Below are 26,186 nucleotides of genomic sequence, written 5' to 3' on the forward strand. Positions count from 1 at the left end.
AGAGATGTTGGATTTCATTCAGTTCGCTAATATGAATGCTAACATAGTATTAGCCATCATTAGCTTTTTCATTTTGTGTTTTTTTTTTCTTGACAGGATGTTATATTTCTATTTCTGTGAAAGCTAAACTTAGTAATGTGTTGGGAGATGGCTGCTAGGCAGTTTTTAAGTATGGACTGCTTATATACTCTATTTCAGTGGTTTTCAAACTTTTTCATCAAGTACCACCTAAGAAAAAAATTGTCACTCCAAGTACCACCAAAATGAGCAGTATTGAAATACAGTGGTGTAGTAGGCCCAGTAAAGCAGCAACAACTCTGCACAGTAAAACAATTGTGGCAAATTACCTCAGAAATATAGGCTATATGTCATACATGGCACATTATATACATAATTTTTGATACATTTTGAAATATAAGTAGCATGTACATGACATATTTCATTCCTCCGTGTACCACTAGAAGGAAGCCCGCGTACCCCTAGTGGTACACACAGTTTGAGAACCACTGCTCTATTTGTTTTGTTTTTTAAATGCCCGCATTATGCTTGTTCATTTCATTTATTTATTTAATAGGGGATGATGTACATTAATAGTAAGGTTTTGTCTTCAACGGTAGATGTTTTAACAAATAGAAAGGCCGGAGATACAAATAATGTCTCAGCTAGTGCAGATTTCAGCTGTTTATTTGTTTATTTTAGCCCAGTTCGGGAATCCTCAACTGAATATCTCACACTCTTTGACCTTGAGATTTTGTGTGTGTGTGTGTGTGTGTGTGTGTGTGTGTGTGTGTGTGTGTGTGTGTGTGTGTGTGTGTGTGTGTGTGTGTGTGTGTGTGTGTGTGTGTGTGTGTGTGTTAGTCTGCATCTGTTGTGGGAATCTGAGAACAATGTCCATTAACAGAAACATGCATAATCTCCAGAGGGAACAAAATCCTATCTTTATGGAGAAGATGGTTGGAGAGTCTCTCACAGGACACATTCATCTCCAGCCTAATGAAAATACACTTCAGCTCCTCAGATTAGACTGCTCAATCCAAAAAATAGGTATAATTTCATTGATGTAAATATGGTTATACAACAACAAACTGTACTATAGTAAAGTTTTATAAAATAAATACTTTTTAAAAATACACCTGAATAATCTGACAAATACTAAACAAAACAAAGCAAAATAAATTAAAAAAGAAGTTCCTTACCTCCTAAAACATTATTTAACAGGAATCAAAAACTGAACCCAGGTTTATTCTGAAAACGTGCTGTTATATACATTTCTGGAGAGCACCAAATACGTCCCAGGAGCTACGTTTTTTTTGTAGTTTATGTTTTCGCGAATTCACCAGAGTTCGTTGTGTACGCTTTTTCAGATCTCAAATTTCTCTTGTGAGTGCCATTTGTGCCTGCTCTTCCCGTGTAAATCCACCAGAGGCGACTGTTAACTCACTGACTGACCGATCGACTGACCAACCCTTCTCCATGCCTAAACCCAACCAATAGCGTTTCCAAAACCACAAATTGACCCACTCACCCACTTCCCTAAACCCAACCAACAGTGCTGAAAAGTAATCCAGAAGAAGAAAAGCCCTCGCCTGATTTTTACTACATTTTCAGATTTGACCACATTCTCACCCTGTTATTTACTTGTATTTTTTTTTTTTTTTTTTTGGCTTCTGTTTTCATTTTAAGCCCTGCTGACTCTGAGATTACAGCCACGATTCTGTCATCAGGGACTGAGGTTGGGTTGTGGTGATTTTGGAAAATCCTAAAAGATTCCTGAAATTCCAGGCTAAAATCGTTGATCTTTGATCGTTGGTTTGACATGTTCACAGACAGCCGCTTAGTGCCCGTTGTGATCAGATTTTTCCTCTGATGAAGTTCTGGCAGTGTCAGAAGAATTTAGACTCTTTCCTGCAGTCAAAACAAGAACCAATAGGAGCTGCAAACTTGTAACGCAATCCATGCAACAATTCAAATGACCGCGGGGAAATGTCAAAACAGTTTTTTCTTTCTGGTTTTAATATTGAGACTAGCTGTGTGCAAAATTGTTGCTGTGAGGAATCATTTCAGAACGCGGGATAGTGAAAGTGTCACAGGTGGATGACGTCAAACTCCAGGGGCATTTTCTTCTGTTGTTTGGCGCCTCTTTATTGTCGTTCAGTTTGACATTATGACAGCTGAAGTCTTACAGTGTGACATGAGAGTTATGTTCGTGCAGTCTGACATGCTATATTCGTTCAGGATTATAAAAATTGCACAGTGTAAGCCAGCCTTTAGCCACTTTCTGGAACTGTTCTTCGCTGGTCTCGAACCTCATCGTCATGGTCAGCTTCTCTTTGTATCTAAAGTCCCCCAATGTATATGGCGAGGTAACTGGGAAAACTGGTAACAGCAAGAAAGCCGTCCATAAGCAGTAGGTAAGCAGTCAGCTGGTAGGCTGAAAAGGATTGACGTCATACTGCCCTGTAGCATTTGTTTTAAAAACTAAATGCAGACTACTGCTGGCTACATAATTCGCAATCTCCAGAAATGTATATAGGGCTACGTTTTCAGAATAAGCCTGTGTTGCAAAAACTACAAATACTTCAAAAACTACATATACATTAAAAGAAAATCACAAAAAGCTATATATATATATATATATATATATATATATATATATATATATATATATATATATATATTTATATATATATATATATATATATATATATATATATATATATATATATATATATATATATATATATATATATATATATATATATATATATATAATAAAATATGTATATGTATATATGTAAATATACATATATAAAATTATATATATATATATATATATATATATATATATATATATATATATATAATTTTTATTAATAATAAAACATTTACATTTACAGATTAGTCATGAACTCATTTATAAACTCATTAACAGAGTTTGTCTTACACCCTTACCTCTGAAAATGATTTACAGAAACTTTTCTGATATTTTTTTTTTAACTGTAAAATATGCAAAGGAACATTACTTTACTGTTTCTGGTGTTGTGACAAAATCATCTCTTTTTGGAAGAAAATGCATAATTTTACGTCAAAATACATCACAAGGAGTCTTTAAAATACAAATTTTGTTTTTCTCTTGAATTTTATTTGTTATATGGTGGAGCAGAGAATGTGTTGGACTCCCATACCAAGCATTTGTTTTTAATCTTGAAATAGTATAAAGAAATTTATAAAGAAATGTATACTTTATTGTGGTGATCTCCTCAAGTACCCTACTTTAAAATGTGGTTGTTAAAGTTTGCAAGTGCACTATTTCCACTTGAGAAACTCACCTATGACATACATCAAAAGTCTGATGATTTTTAGCAGCTATGGACACCTTTTTGACATCACATTAATAATTTCTCCTGATTTTATGCATATTTAGCTTCTAGCCTGACTATATTATGATTTTTGCTTGTTTGTATATGTCCCATTATTTCCTACTGTATAGCAGAGACTGTTTTTGTATGTGCTGATGTATTAAAATCACAGGTGATTAATAATAGAAAAAAACATTTAAGCATTTGTTTTGTAATGAAAATGCTTCTAACATCTTTGTTTTTCCTATTTTTTTTCTTTTCTCAAAATCTGCAAACAATTTGCAAGACCCATGATTACTATGAACAACCACCAAAACACTCCCAGACAACTGTAAGACTACCACACATATGAACAAAAGGATTTTCAACAACAACTTCAGAAAGAAACACGACTTTCCTTTACCAAACAAATAAATGCATGCAAGTGTGACAGGTGTACTGCAACTAGCATCAAATAATGAATAAAATGAATAACAGAAGTGCAGAAGTTTCTGCTCACAAGTGAAAGCTCCCCGCTGTTTTCTGCAGTTTCTCTAACATTAACATTCAGATCCAGTCATTCACTGCGGTAAAACTTCAGCCAGTTACATACTTTATTAATCACTTCTGATCAATCCCAGAGAACAAATAAACATTTTAAGCCATCCATTTAGTACTAGAGTGGTAAACAATAGATGTTTTACTTACAGCAGAGAGACCACTGGCTTCCCTTACAATGGAAAGTAAAGTTAATGCATAAATCAATCAATAACGAACACAAAGAGCCCAGCATTACATTCAGATCTGCGCTATTACATCTAATAGAGGTTTTGATATTGATGTCAATGCTTGGCTAGTGTTCCTTGGCACAAATAACGAAAACGTTGTCAAATATAATAGATTGCTCGACTTTAAATACAAGGATTTGGAAACAGTTCCTATTTTGATGCTAAATTTGTGTCTGGCAGATGTACTTTGTGAAACGCTGATGGAAATCAATTATCTATTGTTCTGCAGCGAACTTGGCCATCCTGTGGCAAATCTAATCTCGCCCGGACAAGAATATCCATAATTGCGGACGTGATCTTTTCATGCTTGTTCTCATTTATTGTGATCTCCTCTAAAAGTAAAGCTAATATTCATGTGCGTGTGAATCTACATGGTGGATGTTCATTGATACTGTTGCCAGCTGAGGTGAATGATGAAGCTTTTAACCCTCCTGTTGTCTTAGTATTCTTTATACACATCATTCGCCCTTCGGGGTCAAAAAGGACCAGCCTTTATTATACCTCAAAAATTAAGCAGCTACATATAATCCTCAAATCTATTTTGCCTGAAGAAACCTCATCGTTTATTACATATAATCTAGTTTTCCAACATAGGCTTATTCTGAAAACGTAGCCCTATATACATTTCTAGAGATTGCAAATTATGTAGCCAGAAGTACGTGTGGCTGCATTTCGTCTTTCGGCTTTCCCGCTGTTTCCAGTTTGCCCAGAGGCTCGCAACCTATGTAGGCAGACTTGAGATGCAGAGAGAAGTTGACCGCGATGATGGGGTTGAGCAAGACAAAAAAAAAAGCCAAAAAATAAAATAACCAATAAATAACAGGGTGAGAATGTGGTAAAATCTGAAAACGTAGTAAAAATCAGAGGACTTTTATTTTTCTGGATTGCTTTTTAAAACTATCGGTTGGGTTTAGGGAAAGTGGGTGGCTACTGGTCAATCGGTGCTTTTTCCATACTATTTCAGTTGGGTTTAGGGAAGGAAGTCAGTGGGGGGATCGGTTGGTTGGTCAGTTAGTCGACAGCGTCTGTTAAAATTTACCAACACAATCTCATGGCAATTATTAACTTTAAGATTTAGTGGCCAATTCGTGTGAATTTATACGATCTTATTCGTACAATTTAGTACAATTTGCTTATCTCCCAATGACGGTTGGGTTTAGGGGCTGGGTTGGGTGCCACGCCTCTTTTTAAAAAGTACATTCTTATATAACTGAACTTGTACAAATTAGCCACTAAACTGACAAAACGTAAACAAAGACTATAGAATACACAAGACATGTCACCCGTATACTTTTGAATGAGGAAAAGTGTAACAGTCAATATAGAGAATGAAGCCTCGCCTTTTAGTACAGGAGCCAATCAGCGATCGCCATATGGCGAATAAAGCCCGCCTTCTAGTACAGGAGCCAATCAGCGATCGCTATAGAATGACAATTCTCCCGGGGACGTGAGTTTCTGCAGATTTTGTGTGATTCGAACATTTAGACATGAAACTAAATAGACAGTTGTTGTTTAATTTTATTGGTTATTCATAATTTGAAACAAAAACAATCTCTGGTGGATTTACATGAGAACAGCGGGCACGAACGGCACTCGCAAGAGAAATCTGAGATCTGAAAAAGGGTACACAGAGGCCTCTGGTGGATTTAAGTAAGAGGATTAGGCGCAAATGGCACTCACAAGAAAAAATATAAGATCTGAAAAAGCAAGCACAGCGGCCTCTGGTGGATTCGTGAAAACAAAAACTGCAAAAAAACAAACCTGGGATATATTTGGCACTCCCTAGAAATGTATATTGGGGTACATTTTCAGAATGAGCCTGGGTTGATTTTTTCCTTTATGAGTGTGGAGAATTTCATGAGTGATTAATCAGTGGGCATCACTCGATTTGAACTAAAGTAAAAGGTACATTTCTATTGATAAAAGTACCTGTATGAGTGTAAAATGTTTTTAGCAGGACAGTAAAAAAGTTAAAGCAGCAAATTATTATTCAATATCTGTATAATGACATAGGTATGACACAGGTATTACAAGAATGTGGTGAAATATAAGGACATTGCTGATGTCTTCATTTCTCAAAAAGCTTTTAAATCACACAGAATGAGTTTTTATTTCAGAAAGTAAAACTGTACTGTTAAACAATAGGAGTTGGGTTTAGGGGTAGGGTGGGGTTAGGGCAATAGAAAATACAGTTTGTATTGCTGATGGTTCATTGACCCAAAGGACAACCGTTGTACTCTAATGTGTACATTTTTCATGAAAATATGATAAACGTAATTTGGAATCTGGAACCAGTTCTAAGCTAGAAATGCTTCTTAGTACCTTACCCTACAGTTGAAGTCAGAATTATTCGCCCTTCTGTGTTTTTTTTTTTTTTTTCAAATATATCCCAAAATATGTTAAACAGAGCAATACATTTTTCACAGTATTTCCTATAATATTTTTTCTTCTGGAGAAAGTCTTATTTGTTTTATTAATAAAACCAGTTTTGATTTTTTTAAAAACCATTTTAATTTCAATATTATTAGCCTGTATTTTTGTTTCGATTGTCTACAAAACAAACCACTGTTATACAATGACCTAACAATGACCTAATTAACCTAGTTAAGCCTTTAAATTGCACTTCAAGCTAAATGCTAGTACCTAGTTAAATATTATTTACTGTCATCATGGCAAAGATAAAATAAATCAGTTATTAGAAATGAGGTATTTAAAACTATTAAGTTTAGAAATGTGTTGAAGAAATCTCTCTGTAAACAAAAATTATACATACAAGGGGGCTATTAATTTAGGAGGGCTAATAACTCTGACTTCAAATGTACATACAGTATAAATAATAGTAATAAAGTGAGTAGATTGTGTATATTTCAACTTTAATTTACTCAACAAGGTCTTTTGCAGTGAAAGCAAAAACTGACTATGGAAGAAAAGTGTATGCTAATGTTTCCTTTGAAATGTTTTTGAACTTTTTCAATTGTGGTGAGACACATTTTGGAAGCAGAAATAGACTCGTAATGCAGTAATTTGAGATCTTTGTCCTGTATGTGTTAGCTGTGTTCAGCATCTGCTCACGCTTTGCACTCATTGCTTGCTAAGCATGTTTACATTGCACATGGGAATGCGACAGGGCTGTGCACACAGAGCAGGTCATAGTGTTTAACACAGCTTTGTTTGGCACTTTTACTGGGAACCACTTTCTCTGGCTCTTCTCTGGCTCATTCTCCAGAGATAGATACAGATCCGGCCATCAATAGGTGACCATTTTAGACATTACAAGAGCTATATTCCGATATCTAAAATATATATAAAAGATATATAAAATATTTGCGGATAAAGTACTGTTTTTATTTATCGTTTATGTTGCACGGGTTTTAATTGAGATCCCGATCTTTTAATGTTTAATTGTGCAGCTTAACATCGAACGCATTAATGCAGGCTAAACAAGCAATGACAGAAGACACCCTTAATTAATAGCCTTAGAAAGCATTTAGGTAGGCCCCACCACAACTTTTTCCATCTTCGTTATATATTACAGGGAAGCCAAAATGCTTTCATACACGTAATTTGAATGAAGCAGGAGGCGATCTCTCTGCAATTGTTATAAATGTTGGATTAACCTACGTTCAAAAAAGTTATTAATCTGTGGGTCACATGCGTTCCGAACCGTGGGGTGTGATCCGTACGGATCATGGATCAACCGTGATCAGTTACACCCCTAGTTATGAGCAAAGTTTTGTATACACATTTTTAAAATTTATGCGCATCTTGGTGTTTCCATTGAGCCATTATTTTATATATAAATATAACCCAAAATCCACATAAAAATAGGTGGATGAAAGCAGAGTTAAATAATTTTTTAAGAAATGAAATATCTCAATTGGAAAAATCCCAGGCAGAATCACGTGTATATTTGTAAATAACAGAATGAGATGACTCAAATTGTTAATATGGTGGAAGAATGTTTTAGTAAAATTGAGATTTTTAAAAATGTGGCACAATGCGAAGGAGGGTAGTTTCAGGACATACCCACCAACTACATAATCGTCATGAACCAATGGCTGCTTTAAGCTGTTTAGGACCAAAACAAACTCCCCCAAAAGTTAGCAAACTACAGGAAACAAACTCAAAGCAAACTTTTTTGGGGGTAGATATTGATCTAAATGTCGTAATTTTAGTTTTTTCTTCTATTTAGTTTGAAGTATACCAGGGCCTTTAGTCCAGCTAAAAATCCAATGCACCTGCACCAGATTCATTCATTCATTCATTTTTCTTTCTGCTTAGTCCCTTATTTATTAGGGGTCAACACAGCGGAATGAACCGACAGCTAGTCAGAATGAACAAAATAACATCCGACAGCCGCACCATTAGCACTGGTGCCCCCCAGGGATGTGTTCTCTCCCCACTGCTCTTCTCCCTGTACACCAATGACTGCACCACAATGAACCCTCCATCAAGCTCCTGAATTAGGTGGACAATAGGGATGTAACGGTATTGTAAATACCGTCATACCGCAATATTAAATTTTTTCGATATTACCGAAGTCGCATGACTCGGTAAAACTATAGGTCTTCTGAGAAAATTTGCTCAGGCGAATGAAGCGAACGGGAGCTAGCTGAAACTTCATTTCCCATCAGCCCCGGCGTGGCCATAATCCTTTGCGGTCTGTTGTCACTACAGATCCAGTAATGCGGAAATGGAGTGTGCTGCTAGTAGCGGAGATGAAAAAAAGATGGAAATGATCGAACCTAAAGCGGGTGTTGTCGCCGCGCGCGTGCTGAATAGCGGTGCTGTCGCGCGCGTTCTGATCAGCTGTGTTGTGGCGCGCGTATTGTAAAGCGCCGAGGGGGGGTTGAGCGCGCATACTCGAGAGGTGTTGTCGCGCGCCTACTGAAGGGCTGGACTGGACGGAGGTTGTGTCGCGTCGCGGGGGCACTTTTGATCATTTTGGAAGGGCATTTTCTATCCAAGACTAAAAAGGGCATGTGCACTGCACAGGTTGAGCCCTATGTGTGCACGTGCCTGCAAATTGGGGAATACGACTAATAACAGTCATGGGGACTGCAGAAACACAGCACACTGTTCAGATTGATGCAGACATTGACTTGTACCGCAAAGAGACCTCTATCTCACTCATGGTTTGTCTTCTCAAGTGGGGGAAAGACAATGCACAACGTTACCCACTGCTGTCAACATGGACCAAGTCATATTTCTCTTGTCCCAGAAACCTCAGTCCCAAATGAGAGGGTTTTTTTCTGTTGCAGGGGACATTGTAAATACCCAGAGATCCCAGCTTTTACCAGATTATAGTTATATGATAATTTTCCTTTAAACCCATCTCTATCTAAGTGAGTGATTAAATGTTAAATGTGATGAGTTTTCAACAATACTAAATTGAAACTTTATTTTTTTACATGGTTTAATAATTTTTTGTTATTAAAATTGAAGTTCCTGTTTCAAAGCTAACAGATAGATGGCTAATTTGTATGTCATTGACACTTTTGGCACTTTTTTGGAGTATTTTCAAAAGTTTTTTTTTCCTGTAAATGATTCAATAAATACCGTACCGTGACATTCATACCGAGGTATTACCGTACCGTGAAATTCTGATACCGTTACATCCCTAGTGGACAACATTACTATTATTGGCCTCATGCGGAATGGTGACGAGTCTCCAAACAGACAGGAGGTGGAGCGGCAGGCTTTATGGTGCAGATACAACAACATGGAGCTGAACATGCTCAAAACGGTGGAGATTTTAGTGGACTTCAGGAGAAACCCCCCAGCAACCCCCCACACTCACCATCATGAACAGCACTCTGGCTGCAGTAGAGTCATTCAGGTTCCTGGGCACCACCATCTCTCAGGATCTGAAGTGAGACATTTACATATTGTAAAGAAAGCCCAGCAGAGACTGTACTCCCTTTGTCAGCTGAAGAAGTTTAACCTGCCATAGGAGCTGCTCATACAGTTCTACTCAGCTGTCATGCAATCTATCCTCTGCACTTCAATCATCGTCTGGTTCGGCTCAGCTGCCAAAACCGACCTTCATAGACTACAGCGAATAGTCAAGACTGCTGAACAAATCATTGGCACTACCCTTCCTACACTTCAAGAAATGTACTTTTCCAAAGTGAGTATAAGGGCTCGCAAAATCACTCTGGACGCCTCGCACCCAGCACACTACCTGTTTGAACTCTTACCGTCTGGTAGGCGCTACAGAGCGGCAAGCACAAAAACAGCTAGACACAGGAAAAAGTTTCTTTTCTCAGGCCATCTACCTCATGAACAGTTAGGCCCAATCCCAATCCTAATTTTGTAACCCTACCCCTTCCCCTTCACCTTGGCCTTTACAACAGAGGGTGAAAAGGACGGGCTTCAAAATTTACCCCTAAGAATTTGGACAGCACTACAGCACCTGCACACGTCATTATATGGCATCGCGATCTCATGCTTCATATGAGATCAGACAATCACGACTGACGTGCCCGGAGGTACGTATGGCTGCATTTTGTTTTTTCAAGTGAACGCTACGGGGCGGTCTGACGCCGCTTCTCTTCACGCTCGCAGACTGACGGCTCACCTCCGTGTGGAGGGCTTTCCCGCCACAACCAGTTTGTCCGGTTAGCTTGTGTTATGACGGCAGAGCGGAGGCCTGGAGGAGGAGCCGGCCACGGTGATGACCGAGTTCGAGTCCGGGGAACAGCGGTTCAGTAAGAAAACAAACAGAATCCAAAAATTAAAGCGAACAGGTTCATAATGGGGCAAGAATGCGGTGAAATCCGAAAATGTGGTTAAAATCAGACGAGGGCTTTTATTTTCTGGACGGCTTTTGTAAATTGTCGATTGGGTTTAGGAAAGGAGGAGGAGGAGGGTGGCTGGGTCGGCCAATTGGCTGGCCGCCCAGTCAATCGTTTAGTCATTCAGTCAGTCAGTCGGACAGACGGTTGCTCGACAGCGACTTCCGGCGGCTTCTTACGCGAAAACAGCGCGGGCGCACGCTCGCGAGAGGTGTTCGAGAAGCAAAAAAGCGTGCACATCGGCCTCTCTTGGATTAGCGAAAAAAAACTGCACAAATACGTACCTCCCGAGACGTATTTCGCGGTCTCCAGAACATCCGCAGGGCTACGTTTTCAGAATAAGTCTGGGTTGCAATTGGGACACCCCTACCCCCTGATGTAAAGGGGAAGGCTGAGGGGTAGAATTGGGATTGGGCCTTAATATTCTGTGCAATAAACATGTGCAATACCTTCTCATATGCATGTGTAGACAGCACCTTATAACCTGTGTATGTATGACAAATCAAGCATACAATTCAACATTCAGATTTTTTTGACTAACTGCATCTCTGTTTAATGTTTCGTCTTTTTTTCCATATTTATTTTGTGTTGTCACTTGTCACTTTATGTAGACTGGAAGCTTCTGTAGCCAAAACAAATTCATTGTGTGTGTGTGATGCACACTTGGCAATAAAACTGATTCTGATTCTATTCCAGCATGTGCATTACACAGCAGATGCCCTTCCAGCATCAACCCAGTACTGGGAAACCTGATTCATCATCTAATATTTTGATCCCTGGTGAACACATCTTCAACTAACAACAGCATTTGCTAATGCTACTGCTAATAGCCACCAAGAAAACCAACAAAACACTAATCCCTAAAGGAGCATCAAGATGGAGAAGATGCCATTAAGCTGGCATTTTCAGTTGCCCCAAAGGGCAGTAAGTCCCTTGAATGGTCATGCATTCTTTATTTTGAGCCAGACCTTTTGTGTGTCTGTAAGTGAGTGATCTAAAACAGGCACATCGTAGGTTTTAGCCCAGCCATCTGTCTGTGTGTCTGTCTGTCTGTGCTTCAGTCTGACAGCTGCTGGTCACTTCTGTCTATGGCTCGTGACAGCTAATGCAGTCTGCCAATGCTGATGGCCACACTGAGCCCAACTGACCGTGAAGCACAATGAAGCCCTGATAGCAGACAAGAGAACATTTAGAGATATTGATGTCTGAAAAAAACATACAGTAGAAAGAAGAAAGAAGTTTACATTTTAGCCAGCGTTATGCGTAACAAGATTTTCACACAGAAATTAAGGCCCAATCCCAATATTTTTTTTTACCCCTACTCCTTCCCCATGGCTGTTGAAACAGAGTGTGAAGGGGAAGGGCTTCAGATTTTACCTCTAAGAAATGGGACAGCACGACAACACCTGCACACGTCATCATATACTGTCAAGAGCTCGTACTTCATACTGTATGCGACTGACAATGGCGACTGCTGTAGTTATTCCAGTTGCATTATTTTTGGGTATTTGTCGTCAAGAAATCACTAAAGGCAATGTATGAAAGTATGTTGTAGGACTACTGTACAAGAGTTATTATTATTATCAATAGCTAAATTTAGTGTTTTTTTATTGTTTTTTTTAACCATGACGGTAAAACACGAATGGCATTAGGAATATATTAAAACATATGAGGAGTTCAGATGCAAAACCCTCTAAATCCATCAGACCTCTTTTCTTGTAAATGAGCATTTTCTATCAGGCTCCTATAATTTGTCATGGTCGGGTGAGGGGAAAAGGAGCGAGGACTCAATTGCAACAAATAAGGGTTTTATTAATAATAACGTAAAAACAAAAAGGCAAATCAAACTACCCCAAGGGGGAAAAAAACATAACTAGAAGACAAACAGACAAACTTGGCTGGGCTGGCAAGACAAGACTGGAACAGGAACACAGAGGGAGTATCCACGACGAACTGGCAAAGGACTGAAAACATGAGGGGGGTTATAAAGCAAAAGTAAATTGACAAACAGGTGAACATGACAAATTAATAATGAGTTAACAAGGAGGGTGGGACTAGACAATAGACGGGAGAGCGCATGACACAGAGAGACAATACAAGCCATGCGCTCACATAACACAACACTGAAGCACATGACAAAAGCACGTGACCACAATGTAAACACCGAGCCACGTGCTTTGACAAAAGACGCAAGACACAAGCACACGATGAATGAAAACACTCACCGTGCGCTCACACACGCAGCGTGCATGCTTCATCCCAGCGCCGACCAAAACCGAAACCAACAAGACTGAGACGCTGGGAATGAAACACCCCTGCTGACAGACGAAAACACAAACACGAGTACAAGAGCGCACGTGTCTGAGGGACGCAGAGCGCGCGCGCGGCCGCGTCAAGCAAGAGCGCGCACACTCTGCGTACACCCACGACGGCGCGCGCACACACAGAGACAAAAACAGGACCAGACATGGGTAGTGTCCGAGCTCTGCCACCAAAACAAGAATTTACAAGACCAGAGTGGCAGAACCCTGACAATAATTAGGTTCAGAAGTTTCATTTTATAGCTAATGATAGGGTTATTATCTAGTAAATAAAATACCTTTTTTTTCAAAAATGTCACTTTAGACATTTCTTTGGTTTTTAACAAGGTGGTCAAAAACAGCTAAACCCAGCAGTGCTTTTTCATGCAAAAACCTCTAAATCCACCTAATAAAACAAGACATAGTATATGTATTTAGTTGAAAATCACTAAAGATATGATTAGAAATTATTTGACCAAACATAAAACGCATTACACAAAGCACCTGAAATTTTAAATATATAAATCTGTCAAGTAAGTGGCGGTACATGATGAATGAATGAATGAATGAATGAATGAATGAATGAATGAATGAATGAATGAATGAATGAATGAATGAATGAAGTCTGTCAGGTAAGTGCATTAATCAGTAACATTAAAACTGACATAATTAAATCTTAACAATCTGTTGTCATTTCTGATATTTGAGAATTAGATTTAATGTAAGTAGAGCAATGTAAACATTGCAAACATAGTAAACTAAGCTTGGTAGATTCAAATAATGTAGTGTAAAACATTATGAAACATTAATATCTGTGCCTTTTCTATTAATATAAAAAGCTTATCAGATGTATAGGTAACAGGGCCGGAGTGGGACACCTTTTCAGCCCTGGAGTTTCAAGCCTCAGACCGGCCCACCTCAGTTCACGACTGACTATATTAAAATAAGGTCATTTCCAAATCAGTTTCTAATGACACGATCACGTCTTTTTTTTTGAGAAAACAGCTGCTCTAGAACTTCAAATGTTTAACAACCCTAACAGTATTATATGTCTTAACAATATAAATGAAAACAAGTAAATACTCTAACGAGAATCAAACCCGGGTCCGCGGTGCCTTAACCTAACGTGCTAACCGCTGGACCACAATAGATGTGTAGTGAATGGTGACACAAGTTTTATCTTGCTCACAAGGCTGCGAGAAAATAGATGAAAAGAGAATAGTTGCGGTACAATAATGAATAAAAAGGCTGTGGTCATGTAAATAAATAAATTTAAAAAGTGTGACTGCTGAGAGCAACAGATTCTGGAGCTAGGGACACCGGCCCTCACGGCCAAAAAACGGACCGGCCCACCGGGAATTCGCCCGGTCCTCCCGATTAGCCAATCCGGGCCTGATAGGTAATATGAAGTAACACAAATAATGAGTAGTTTTATACATTATATTTATCTTTTTAAAAAAATAGCTTAAATTAGCAAATAAAACACAAGGTTTTTAGACACTTTTAAAAGGTGTCATTCTTTAATTCTCGCCATACTTAAGGTCTTGGTCTCTTGTTTATCCTCAAAGCATCCATGTGGGATAAAAAAACGACATCTTAACTCTGTCTTTTGTGAAACACAGTTGCTGTTTATTGTATAGTAAATCAGACTTATTCAAAGTAGTGTCTGTGCAAAAAATCGTTATGAATCCATGCTACACTTCCAGCTGTACAATGTGTTTTCTTTTTCTTATAATGCACAGTTTTGAGGTAAGGGACGTTTTCATTTGTCATTTACTAACAGACGGACAGGCTCATCCAGTTCATCAAACTCCATCTTTTAAAATCGAAATCGAAATAAGTATATAAGCGGAAGAAGTGTCCTCATATAAGCCAGCTTATTAGCGCACTGCTACATTGAAATCATATGATTCGATTCGCACCTTCTGATTGGTTCTCGGGATAGTGGCTTTTGCTGTCAAAGGCAAGTGGCGTTTAGTGGGTTTTTCCAACAAACTGTTATTTCTGAATGCGCTGAGATTTAGATGATTAGAAGCAAATCTATTTCTTGATGAAGTAGTACATCCTTAAAGCATTCACTCAATGCCATTATCTCATTTTTGGCGAAAGTGGCGTTTAAGCCTAGTTCACATTACAGGATTTTTTCAACATCAGCAGATCGCTGTGCCGTTCCCATTACATGACTTGACTTTGTGTCTTTTAATCGCTGTGGTGTTCACACTACGCGACACTCTGTGAATGATCCACAAGAGGGGGGTCACACACTACATGATCTGACAACAACTCATTCCCCAACAGCTCATTCAAGCTACCAAACCACAGCCAATGAAATTTTGAGGGAGGAGTCGTCAGAAAAAGCTGAACACTATAGACCAATTACCAACCTACGTCACACATGACGTCACACGGGTCCCTGGTTGCAGAAAACAGAAAAGCTACAATGGGAAAGATGTCGTGTTTTGCGATAGGATGCCAAATGCGAGTCCAAAAATAGCAAACTTAACTTTTACCATACACCACACACTGCTTTAATACCGACTGCAGACGTCTTTGGCTAAATGGGAGCTGAATGAAGTAAGGAGCTAATTAGAAATGCTGGACTCTGCAGTTCTCGTCATATCAGGTCAGTTCACGCTATGCTGAATCATACACATCACTCGTTTTTGATTGCAGAAATGATTTCAGCAAAAACAGTTACATGTGGTTAATTAAACTGCTGACACTGAACGCTAAGAATGAAACGTGAAAGTTTATTAAGGTAAACTTAGTTTTATATTATTCACACATTCATTCACTGACAGCTTGTGACAAACTCCCTATATTGTTTACCACGGCACTTTGAATATTCGGTCTGAAATAACCTGCAAGTGTGACTTGAAAACATCATTAACACTGTTTATTTGACTGTGAACAATGTTGTACTTTGATAGTCATTGGCTGTTGCTAATATGATTTCGCTATTTAGAGTTTGCAAATAATATTTTTTATGAAATTATATAATTAAGGAGAAAGTCTGAATGTGCGAATATAAAACCAACTTTACCTCTATGTGTAGGTTCACATACCCTGCCGTACAGGTGCAGTTCACTGTCAGAATGCAGTCGTTTTGCGTGTTGGTGATTAATTACCCAGGCCTTGTATATCGTTAGCTCCGTCTTGTTTCCTTGTGTTTGGCTAGGCGAAATCTCGGTGTTTAGCTCTTGAATCTGGTCATCATGGAGCAATATTTATTGCACATGACCTCAAAGAACAACATTGTTGGCATCCAAAGACTTGTAAACCTTTAACTTCTCTCTTGTAAAATCACTGAAGCTTCATTGAGATTGTATATTTCGGGCTGAATGCTTGGTCACTTCGTCTAATCCAATATTCATTGGGAGGGAGCTATCGCAAATGGAGCTGTCAGATGAACGCCGCTTACTTTAACGTTAATTTTGCTGAATCACTGTGGTTGTCACTGGGTGACGAGCTGTTATAATATGCTGTAAGCATTATGTAAATAATATATATAATATGTAAGTAATATATCTTATTTCTAAGACAACAACAAACTCTGCACCGCTTCTGATGTCATCCCCTTGCTGTAAATGCTAGGGCTCCCGGTTGCTTTCTGCCACCTCCCTGCGCGCGCATCCTGAATGTTTACAAACATGGTAATTGGTCTATTGGCTGCTTGTGTGCTGATTACATCACTGACAGCGTTTCAAGCTTTGGAGAAAGCATTTAAAAGCATCGTCAAATCAGTTGATTTATCAGCGGATTAATCACTCATCTGCAATGTTCGAGCGGATAGATACACAGAGAGTTTTTAATTTTTGTAATTGTATAACTCTTTGAAATAAAACTAACAAATAACACCCTGCCGTTTTCTAACTATCAGTGTATTTCTTTCTGACATTGTCATTTTTTTTTTATTACAAAACAGTAATGATCTGAGCATTTCTGCCTTAAATTACCATATTGGTCAAAATGACTGCATGCATGTCTGATACTTTTCGCTTTGACTTTAAATATGTGTGCATTATTTTGCCTAGCAACTTACTGCTAACATAAACAAAACTTTCTGATGGCAAAAACATCAATTTACTTCAGATATCTTTCAAAACAGCATATTCTGTGCCGCAAAATAGCTCCTGTTTGAAAGGGAAAATGAAAGCCAAGACCTTTGCATGTTCTAGTATCTTAACTACATATTTATAGGCTGTATTACCAAAAAAAAGATTATATTTTAGGGTAATGGTGTCATTAAATATGATGCCAGACATTCAAAGCTTAATTTTAATATCTCAATAATAGCTTTGAATGTAAATATGTTGTGACAATATGGTGTTATATATGAGAACGGTCAGAATGAGCAGTATGGTAATTCTAATAGTTACAGAAACTGTTAATATAGCCTACTCTCATGTCTGTGTTAACACAGAATGAAGCGAGTGCACTGATGCCCATTCTGACCAATCACAGATGTTTCTGCTGAGCTCCTGAGCACACAGGCATTCAGCTCATGCTGATATGCTCTTTCATTGGCTGCAGCTCGTCACTACATTGGACCACACGTGGGGTTGAGTCGGCCGACTGCTCTGGAATATTTAGCATGCTAAATGTTGGATTTCCGTCTGCGAGGTGTCGGCGACGCGTCAGCGAGCCTTGTTGATGCGTTGTTCAATAGTTCACACATAAAGAGCGGCGAGCGCTGTGCACCCGCAGATTTCTTCCAAATCACAGCCCAATCTGTCGGCGAGCTTGTTAACTTCCAAATCGGGCTCAAATCAGGCTTAAAATCCTCTAGTGTGAACTAAGCTTTAGCGGCTTTTGCATCTGAACTCTTCATGTGCTTGTTTGTTGTAAAAATTTGTAATAATGAAAAAAATACTAATTTGTGCATCTCCTTACTTCTGTGTGCAGCCATGCTTCCGTTGTAGATGGTGTGTTCTAGGAAATTTTCGTACTCCTTGGTTTTGAGTGCAGTTTTGAAAAATCTCTGTTTCAAGGGCGATCTAGTCCTTACCCTTAGCCCTACAGCTTAAAGCTAAAAAAAATTGGGACACCCCTACCCCTTCACAGGAATGTGCAAAATGAGGGGTGGGGGTAAGGGGAAGGGCTAAGGGCTAGAAGTTGGATTGGGCCCAAAGATATTCATTGTAAGGCAAGGCAAGGCAAGGCAAGTTTATTTATATAGCACATTTCATACACAGTGACAATTCAAAGTGCTTTACATGAACAGGAATAAAAAGACAAGTTTAGGAACATAAAATGCAGACAATAAAAATTATTAAAAACAGATAAAAACAAATTAAAAGGAGTATGTAATCCTTTATGGACTAAGCAATCCCAAAGTGCATTGAAACATGCAAAGTTCAATTAAAAAATAATGAAAAAAAACTGACTGAAAGACCTGTAATGGGTGTGAAAGACAAAGGAGACATCCAAAACATGTAGGGTTGGTGGTCTTTCAGGAACTTGGTTGAGAACCACTGACTTAAAGGGATAGTTCACCTAAAAATTGAAAATGTTCCAAACCAGATTGAGTTTTCTTCTGTTGAACACAAAGGACGATACATTGAAGACTGCAGGAAAAAGGCAGTCATTGACAAGCACAGTATTTTTTGTTACTACTATGAATGTCAATGGCTGCCTTCTTTAAAACATTCTTCAGAATATCTTGTTTTGTTTTTAAGAAAAGAAAGAAATTCATAAAAGTGTACTAAAATTACTTGAGTGTGAAAAAAAATAAAAAAAAATTTTGGTTAAACTATCCATTTCCGTTTATAAATTCTCTCCTATGGCCTCATGGGAGAGTAAAGTGTCCATCAAAGTGTCTACTAACTATCATATAACAGCTAACTGACAACCATATTCTGCTGCAGTGTGAATATGGCTGAAGTGTGTTGATATGGACAGAACCTGCCAAAATCGCAGAGGAGTGTGAGATACGTCTTTCTGTCAAATTGACAGGCTGTGTGTGCTTTACAAGAACAAGTCATAGTAGGAATTGCTCTACTGGAAATTATTTCTATTCTAACTCAAATATCTAAACTTTCTATACCGTTATTTCGAAGATTTAGATGATGTTTTGAAAAAAAAAATGTGTCAGGAGTTTAAGAAATTAAAAAACCAAATACTTTTTATTCAGCAAGGATGCATTGCATCAGTTAAAAAGTATTAGTTAAGACATCTATGGCACTGAACCAGAAAACCAATCTTGCGTTGCACAGGTATTCCAGATTTTTCAATAGTTACAGTATATCTAAGTCAAATATTGTCCTTACAAACCATACATAAGTGGAAAGATTATTGATTCAGCTTTCATACGACGTATAAATCCCAATTTGTATAAATGTTTACATATGTAGAGATGTATAAATATTCTGAATTATAGTTTTGTTGTCCGGGGACACATTTATAATGGCATCCTTTGTCTAATTCCACAAAAAGTGTCACGGTTGCAGGTTTGTGCGCTCTCCCGGAATGTCTGTGTGATCATGTGGGTTTGTTTTGCTTTTGTGGCCCACGTGTATTGTTTTGGTCACGTGGCCTTACGTCACTCCGCTGGATTGATTTTTCGCCAGCTGATATACATCATCGTGACTATATAAGTGCTACGTGTTTAATGTTCATTGTCAGTTCGTTACGTGTACTCATGTGTGTCTTTCTGTCTGTGCTCAGGACAGTGAGGAGTTTCTGCTAGAGCCTGATTTCCTGTTTGATTCCTGTCCTGTTCCCCTAGCCTTAGCACCGCACTCTTTTGTTGCACCTGTTTTTTGAGTTTGACTGTGTCTAATAAATTCCTTTGTTCACTCGCTATTGGATCCTACCCGAACATTTATTTGAACGTGACAAAAAGTTTATTGAGCTGTGTTTTTCATTTGCCAAGTATTGGTTGATTTATTTATTGCGTCTTTGTGCCATTTGACAAGCTAAGTTTTTATCTAGTTCCAATGTACTGATCCATTTACTTTCATGATACTAGTCTAACGAGAAAAAAAAGATTTTAAATTGAACTAAAAGCCACTACATGCTTTCTAAAAATATAGAGAAAAGAAAATAGGACCTAGGACTGACCCCTGTGACACCCCCAATAAAGAAGCCTTTTCCCGGAGATTTTCAGGGCTAACTGAAAAGTATCTGTTACTTTGATACAGTTCTTTGAATTAAGAGTCTGGGTTTGTATACATACTGCACATAATGATAGAAATGTAATGTTTGGCTAAAGAATATTGAGAAATGAAAATGTACTTCAGGTTTTATCTAACGTAATACTACAAAAGAGCTTCTCTAGTCTCTTACATCTGTGCCAAACCACACACATAGGCATATGACTGACTGACTCATTTGGGGAAATTTTAGCAGAAGTGGTTGGCGAGTTAGCGGGCGTTGGCTTCAGAGGTACCCTTACATGCTTTTTTTAAATAAATATGGCCGACAGAGTTCCTAAAAACAGAAACTCTGGAAACCTATCTTTAATTTAGAGATAATGATGATGATACTGCAGCCACCTTTACGTAGATTATGATGGGTTTAGCTCTGGTTAAGCAAAATGACTGACTCCAGGTTAATGGCCAGCTTCATTGCCTCTTTGTTCGAGACAGTTTGGGACTGTTTAGACAGGCCATCCTTAAACTTTTGCATAACCTAAAGCTTTGCAGACCACAATTCAAATCCATCTAAAGTGTGTTCTTACAAGCTATGAAGACATAATAAACCTTCTTCTAGTGCTGCAGGATATTGGAAGAATTTGATATTGCGATATTTTATTTTTCTGTGATCTATTGCTTTATGAATATCATTTCACTAAATGGCTTGAAAAGCTCTATCTGGAATGAAATTGTTCATTTAGATTGGTTAGAATAATCTTGTGGCGAAGTGACTCAAAGTAATTGCAAGCATAAATAAATAGAGCAAAATAAAAGTGAAATAAGTAGTCAGATATGCAGGTACAGTAATACTGTATGATACAATATGATACACCTCAAGAAAACCATATACAATCATATCATAATATCTAAATGGGTAGGGGAAAATGCATCCAAAAGGTGTTTTTTTTTAACAGCACATATATTTTATAGAATTGCATCAGTGGTCTATTTTCGATCTGCCGTTACGAGAAGCTCCACCTCATGTACTGCGTTAAACGGTCGCAATGCAAGGCGGATGATTCATTCAGATCTTTTGTACCTTTAAATAAACATCAGTATTTGGCCACATGTATCATGGGTGTAATTATCATGATAAATCAGCATATCGATATTTTGCCCCACACCTATTATTGAATAATCAAATGTAATATAAAATATAACTGTACATTCTTCATTGCTGATCAAAAATATCGCAATCCACATTGCAGATCCTTTGATGTAACTATTGATGTGACTACCATATTCACTGGAAAAATTTAAGAAACTGCACAGCACCCTAACTCTTAAAGGTGTGTATCTTCGCCATTAGTGCACCACTAATTAATTATTACTGAAGCCATGACAGCTAGCAAATCTACACAGTTTATATTAAAAAATTATAATAAAATTAGCCGAAGTGGTGGCGCAGTGAGTAGCAAGTTCGCCTCACAGCAAGAAGGTCGCTGGTTCGAGACAGTTGGCATTTCTGTGTGAAGTTTGCATGTTTTCCCCATGTTCGAGTAGGTTTCCTCCGGGTGCTCCGGTTTCCCCCACAAGTTCAAAGACATGTGGTACGGGTGAATTGGGTATGCTAAAATTGGCAATAGTGTATAAGTGTGTGTGTGAACGAGTGTGGATGGATGTTTCCCAGTGATAGGTTGCGGCTGGAAGGGCATCCGCTGCATAAAAACATATGCTGGATAAGTTGGTGGTTCATTCCGCTGTGGCGGCCCCAGATTAATGAAGGGACTAAGCTGAAAAGAACATGAATGAATGAATGAATAAATAAATAATTAAATATATAAATGTGAGGAATTACATATAGACGGCTTTTTCAGTGTTACCACTTTGTCCATTTGACAGACAGAGCAGAGTTGACGGCGACAACGGGGTTCAAGTCCGGTGAAGAATGTTTCCAGAAGGCAGGTAAGACAAAAACAAATGCCAAAAAATAAAACAAACAAGTAAATAACAGGGTGAAAATGTGGTAAAATCTGAAAATGTAGCAAAAATCAGGCTGCAAAGAGAGCTTTGCTTTTTCTGGATTGCTTTTGAAAACACTGTCGGATTGGTTTAGGGAAGAGGATGGGCGCTGGTCTATCGTTGCATTTTAAAACACTATTGATTGACTTTAGAGAAGGTGTGGGTGCGGTTATTGGTCGTTTGGTCAGTCAGTCAGTGGACAGCGTCCTTTGGTGGTTTTACGCAAGAAGAGCAGGTGTGAAATGTACTTGCGAGAGAAATTTAAGATATCAAAAAGCATACACAAACAAAAACTGCAAAACATAGCTCCTGGGACGTATTTGGCACTCTCCAGAAATGTACATAGGAGTACGTGTTCAGAATGAGCCTTGGTTGCTTTTAGTTACTTTTGTTCAACAAGACTGCAATAGTTTGCAGACAACAACCTCAAAACATTATTCAATTCTATGTGCCTCACACAAGTGAGTGGGCTTGACAAACCACCTGAAGAAAACACATTTTCTTCATTTCTGTCTGACTAGTTTAACATACAACCCAAAATCTCAAACAAATGCTGTGCATTTATGAATGCTGTGCTTCATGCAGATGAGTGGGCTTGACAGACCACCTGTCTTCTCTCTATTAAAAATAAATAAATAAATAAATGAACCTCCCCCTTCCTTACTCTAGCACTTAATTATCTGAATGCTATTCCTTTGTATAATTAGCACTTCTTGTGTTTCCGTTTCCAGTTTCAGTTTCAGTTTCCTTTATTTATTGTCATTCAAATCATCACAATAGAATTGTAATGCAGAACGAAATTACGTTGCAACAGACCCAACAAGAACATAAAAAACATCACTATAAAAACACTATAAAATCCTTACATGATAAATAAGCTTTTAGAATTCCATAAAATCTAAAAAATATAATTATATAAGATATAATCCATTTTTAAAAATCTCTGAAGAGAATAACCTAATACTCAAATACCTATTTCACCATTTGTTGTAATATTAACAATTTATGCTAGTTTAACAAATTTATTATTTAACACTAGCTTTCAACAATGCTTAAGAAATGGTATTATTTAAAAGTCTTATAATGACAGGATAAAAACTATCTCGAAACCGCACTGATTTGCTCCTCAGACTTCTGTAACGCCTGCCTGATGGCATGAGTGAGAGCAGGCTATGACCAGGGTGGGTTGGATCCCCTAAAATGTTATTTGCCCTAGACAGACAACGGCGTTGGTAAAGTTCCTCGATAGATGTCATTTTGACTCCAACAGACCTTTCAGCTGACTTTATGATCCTCTTAATGGTGTTCTTATCAGACACACTGCTATTCTCATACCAAAGGGAGATGCCATTTGTAAGAACACTCTCAACAGCTCCTCTGTAAAAAGTTGTGAGGATTGATTGGCTGAGATGTGCTCTTTTCAACCTTCTCAGAAAGTGCAGTCGCTGGTGCGCTTTCTTCGCAAGACAAGTGGTATGGAGAGACCAAGTCAGGTTATTTGTAACATGGACCCCCAGGAATTTTATCTGCTGAACAGTCTCCACAGCAGTGTTATTAATATATACAGGGGAATAAGTGGGGCGTTTCTTTCTGAAGTCGATCACCAACTCCTTAGTTTTATCAACATTCAGAACTAAATTGTTATCGCAGCACCACTTTGTGAAGAGCTTTACTTCCTCCCTGTAGTTCCTCTCATCATTATCCTGGATGAGACCCACTATTGTGGTGTCATCAGCATATTTAATAATGTGATTAGTGCTAAGTTTTGCACAACAATCATGGGTCATCAGAGTGTATAGCAGTGGACTCAAGACGCACCCCTGAGGGGAGCCTGTATTGAGCAGAGTGGTAGATGACGAAATACCCTCCACTCGCACAAACTGTGGCCTATTAGTCAGAAAGTCAAGAATCCAGTTCCGAAGAGGTGTATTCAGACCTAGAGATGCTAATTTGTTGACCAGGTGCTGAGGAATAATAGTATTAAAAGCAGAGCTAAAATCAACAAACAGCATCCGTACCGATGTGTTTCTACTCTCCAAGTGTTCAAGACTCAGATGCAGTGCAGTGGAAATAGCATCATCAGTAGACCTGTTTGGCCGATAGGCAAACTGAAGTGGATCAAGTGAAGTAGGCAGGATGGAGGTGATATGACTTTTTACCAGTTTCTCAAAGCATTTCATTATCAGTGAAGTTAAAGCTATCGGCCGATAGTCATTTAAAGAAGTGACTGAAGGTTTTTTTGGCACTGGAATAATAGCAGATGTTTTGTAACATGATGGCACAACAGCTTGATGCATAGAGATATTAAATATGTCCGTCAGTACAGGCGCAAGTTGTTCTGCACACCCCTTGAGTACTCTGCCTGGTATTTTGTCAGGCCCTGCCGCCTTACCAGCGTTTACTTTCTTTAGGGTCTTGCGGACATCAGTGATATCAAAGCTTAGCACCTGCTCGTCATGCTGCAATGTGGCCTTCACTGCTGGTGTATTATTAACAGCATCAAACCTTCCAAAGTAGTTGTTAAGATCATTAAGAAAGTCAATGTTATTTTCACAGGACAGTGAGATGCTTTTATAGTCTGTAACAGACTGAATACCCTGCCATAAACTTCTAGTATCTTTGTGGTCCTGGAAGTATTCTTTAATCTTATTTCCATGGGCTCTTTTTGCCACTCTGATTGCCCTATTCAGATTGGCCCGAGCAGACCTAAGAACAGCTGCATCCCCACACTTAAAAGCAGAGTTTCTTGTTTTTAGCAAAGCCCGCACCTCTGCAGTCATCCAGGGTTTTTCATTTGCTCTGACTTTAATGTTCTTAGTGACACAGACATCCTCCATACACTTAAAAATATAACTGGATACAGCATCAGCATATTCATTAATATCTGTGCCTTGACCATTTGTGGAGGCCTCTCTGAACACAGTCCAGTCTGTGCAATCAAAGCAGTCCTGTAATTCAGACATAGCTCCCTCTGGCCAAATTCTCACTTGTTTTATAGAGGGCTTGGTACTTGTGAGACGGGCTTTGTATGTTGGTATTAACATAACAGAAAGGTGATCTGATGAGCCAAGATGGGGGCGAGGAACTGCTTTGTATGCCAGTTTAATGTTTGTGTACACATGATCCAATACATTCATACCTCTTGTGGCAAAATTTACGTATTGAAAAAAGTGGGGGAGCACTTTCTTCATGTTTGCCTGGTTGAAATCACCTGCAGCAATGATTACTCCTTCTGGATGAGAAGTATGAAGTCTGTTTATAAAATGGTATAATACATCAAGGGCTTGTTTTGTATCTGCATCTGGAGGGATATATACAGCAATAATAAAAACAACGGAGAATTCTCTCGGAAGATAAAAGGGGCGGCACTTTACTGTCAAAACCTCAATATCAGGCGAACAGTATGAGTAGATCATATTTACATCCTTGCACCATCTATTATTAACATAGATGCAAAGACCACCACCTCGGGATTTCCCGCTGAGTGTGCTGTTTCTATCAGCCCGGAATACAGTTAGCCCCGTTAGGCTTGTGTATTGCCTTTTCTTGATGAATCGCTGAATGCCTCCTCAATTGTAAGCTGCATTGGGCAAAACCATCTGCCAAATGAATAGATGTAAATGTAATAAAAAGTCACAATAAAGATGCTTTTTATGCCATACTGTTAATTACTGCTGCCACAATTACTAGCAAATGTATAAATATTTATTTCTTCACTATTGTATATATATTGTTAGTTATTAAGTCTGAAAAAGATATAAGTATATTAGCAAAAGTAATATTTTTGTGCAATTTCAGGAAATTTAGACGAAATATAAAATGCTAAAAATGTAATAAAAAGTGACAGTAAAGTAATTCATAAATT

The 26,186-nt window shown here is 38.3% G+C and overlaps 1 protein-coding gene and 1 long non-coding RNA gene across 3 annotated transcripts in view; one reads left to right on the plus strand and one right to left on the minus strand.

Moving 5' to 3' along the window:
- Positions 1 to 26,186, minus strand: part of arhgap24 (Rho GTPase activating protein 24) — a 254,743-nt gene that overhangs the window by 225,010 nt on the left and 3,547 nt on the right. The gene's annotated exons all lie outside the window — the stretch shown is intronic.
- On the plus strand, positions 6,506 to 14,622 carry LOC147838782 (uncharacterized). 2 transcript variants are annotated; one of them, XR_015520087.1, is made up of 3 exons: positions 6,506 to 8,270; positions 10,396 to 13,298; positions 13,371 to 14,622. It is a non-coding gene; the product is annotated as an uncharacterized LOC147838782 (long non-coding RNA). The 2 variants fall into 2 exon arrangements; XR_015520088.1 differs by having other exon boundaries at positions 6,578 to 8,593; positions 9,751 to 13,298.

The sequence above is a fragment of the Danio rerio genome, chromosome 21, assembly GCF_052040795.2.
Source record: "Danio rerio strain M-AB ecotype USA chromosome 21, GRCz13ab, whole genome shotgun sequence".
Taxonomy (NCBI): domain Eukaryota; kingdom Metazoa; phylum Chordata; class Actinopteri; order Cypriniformes; family Danionidae; genus Danio; species Danio rerio.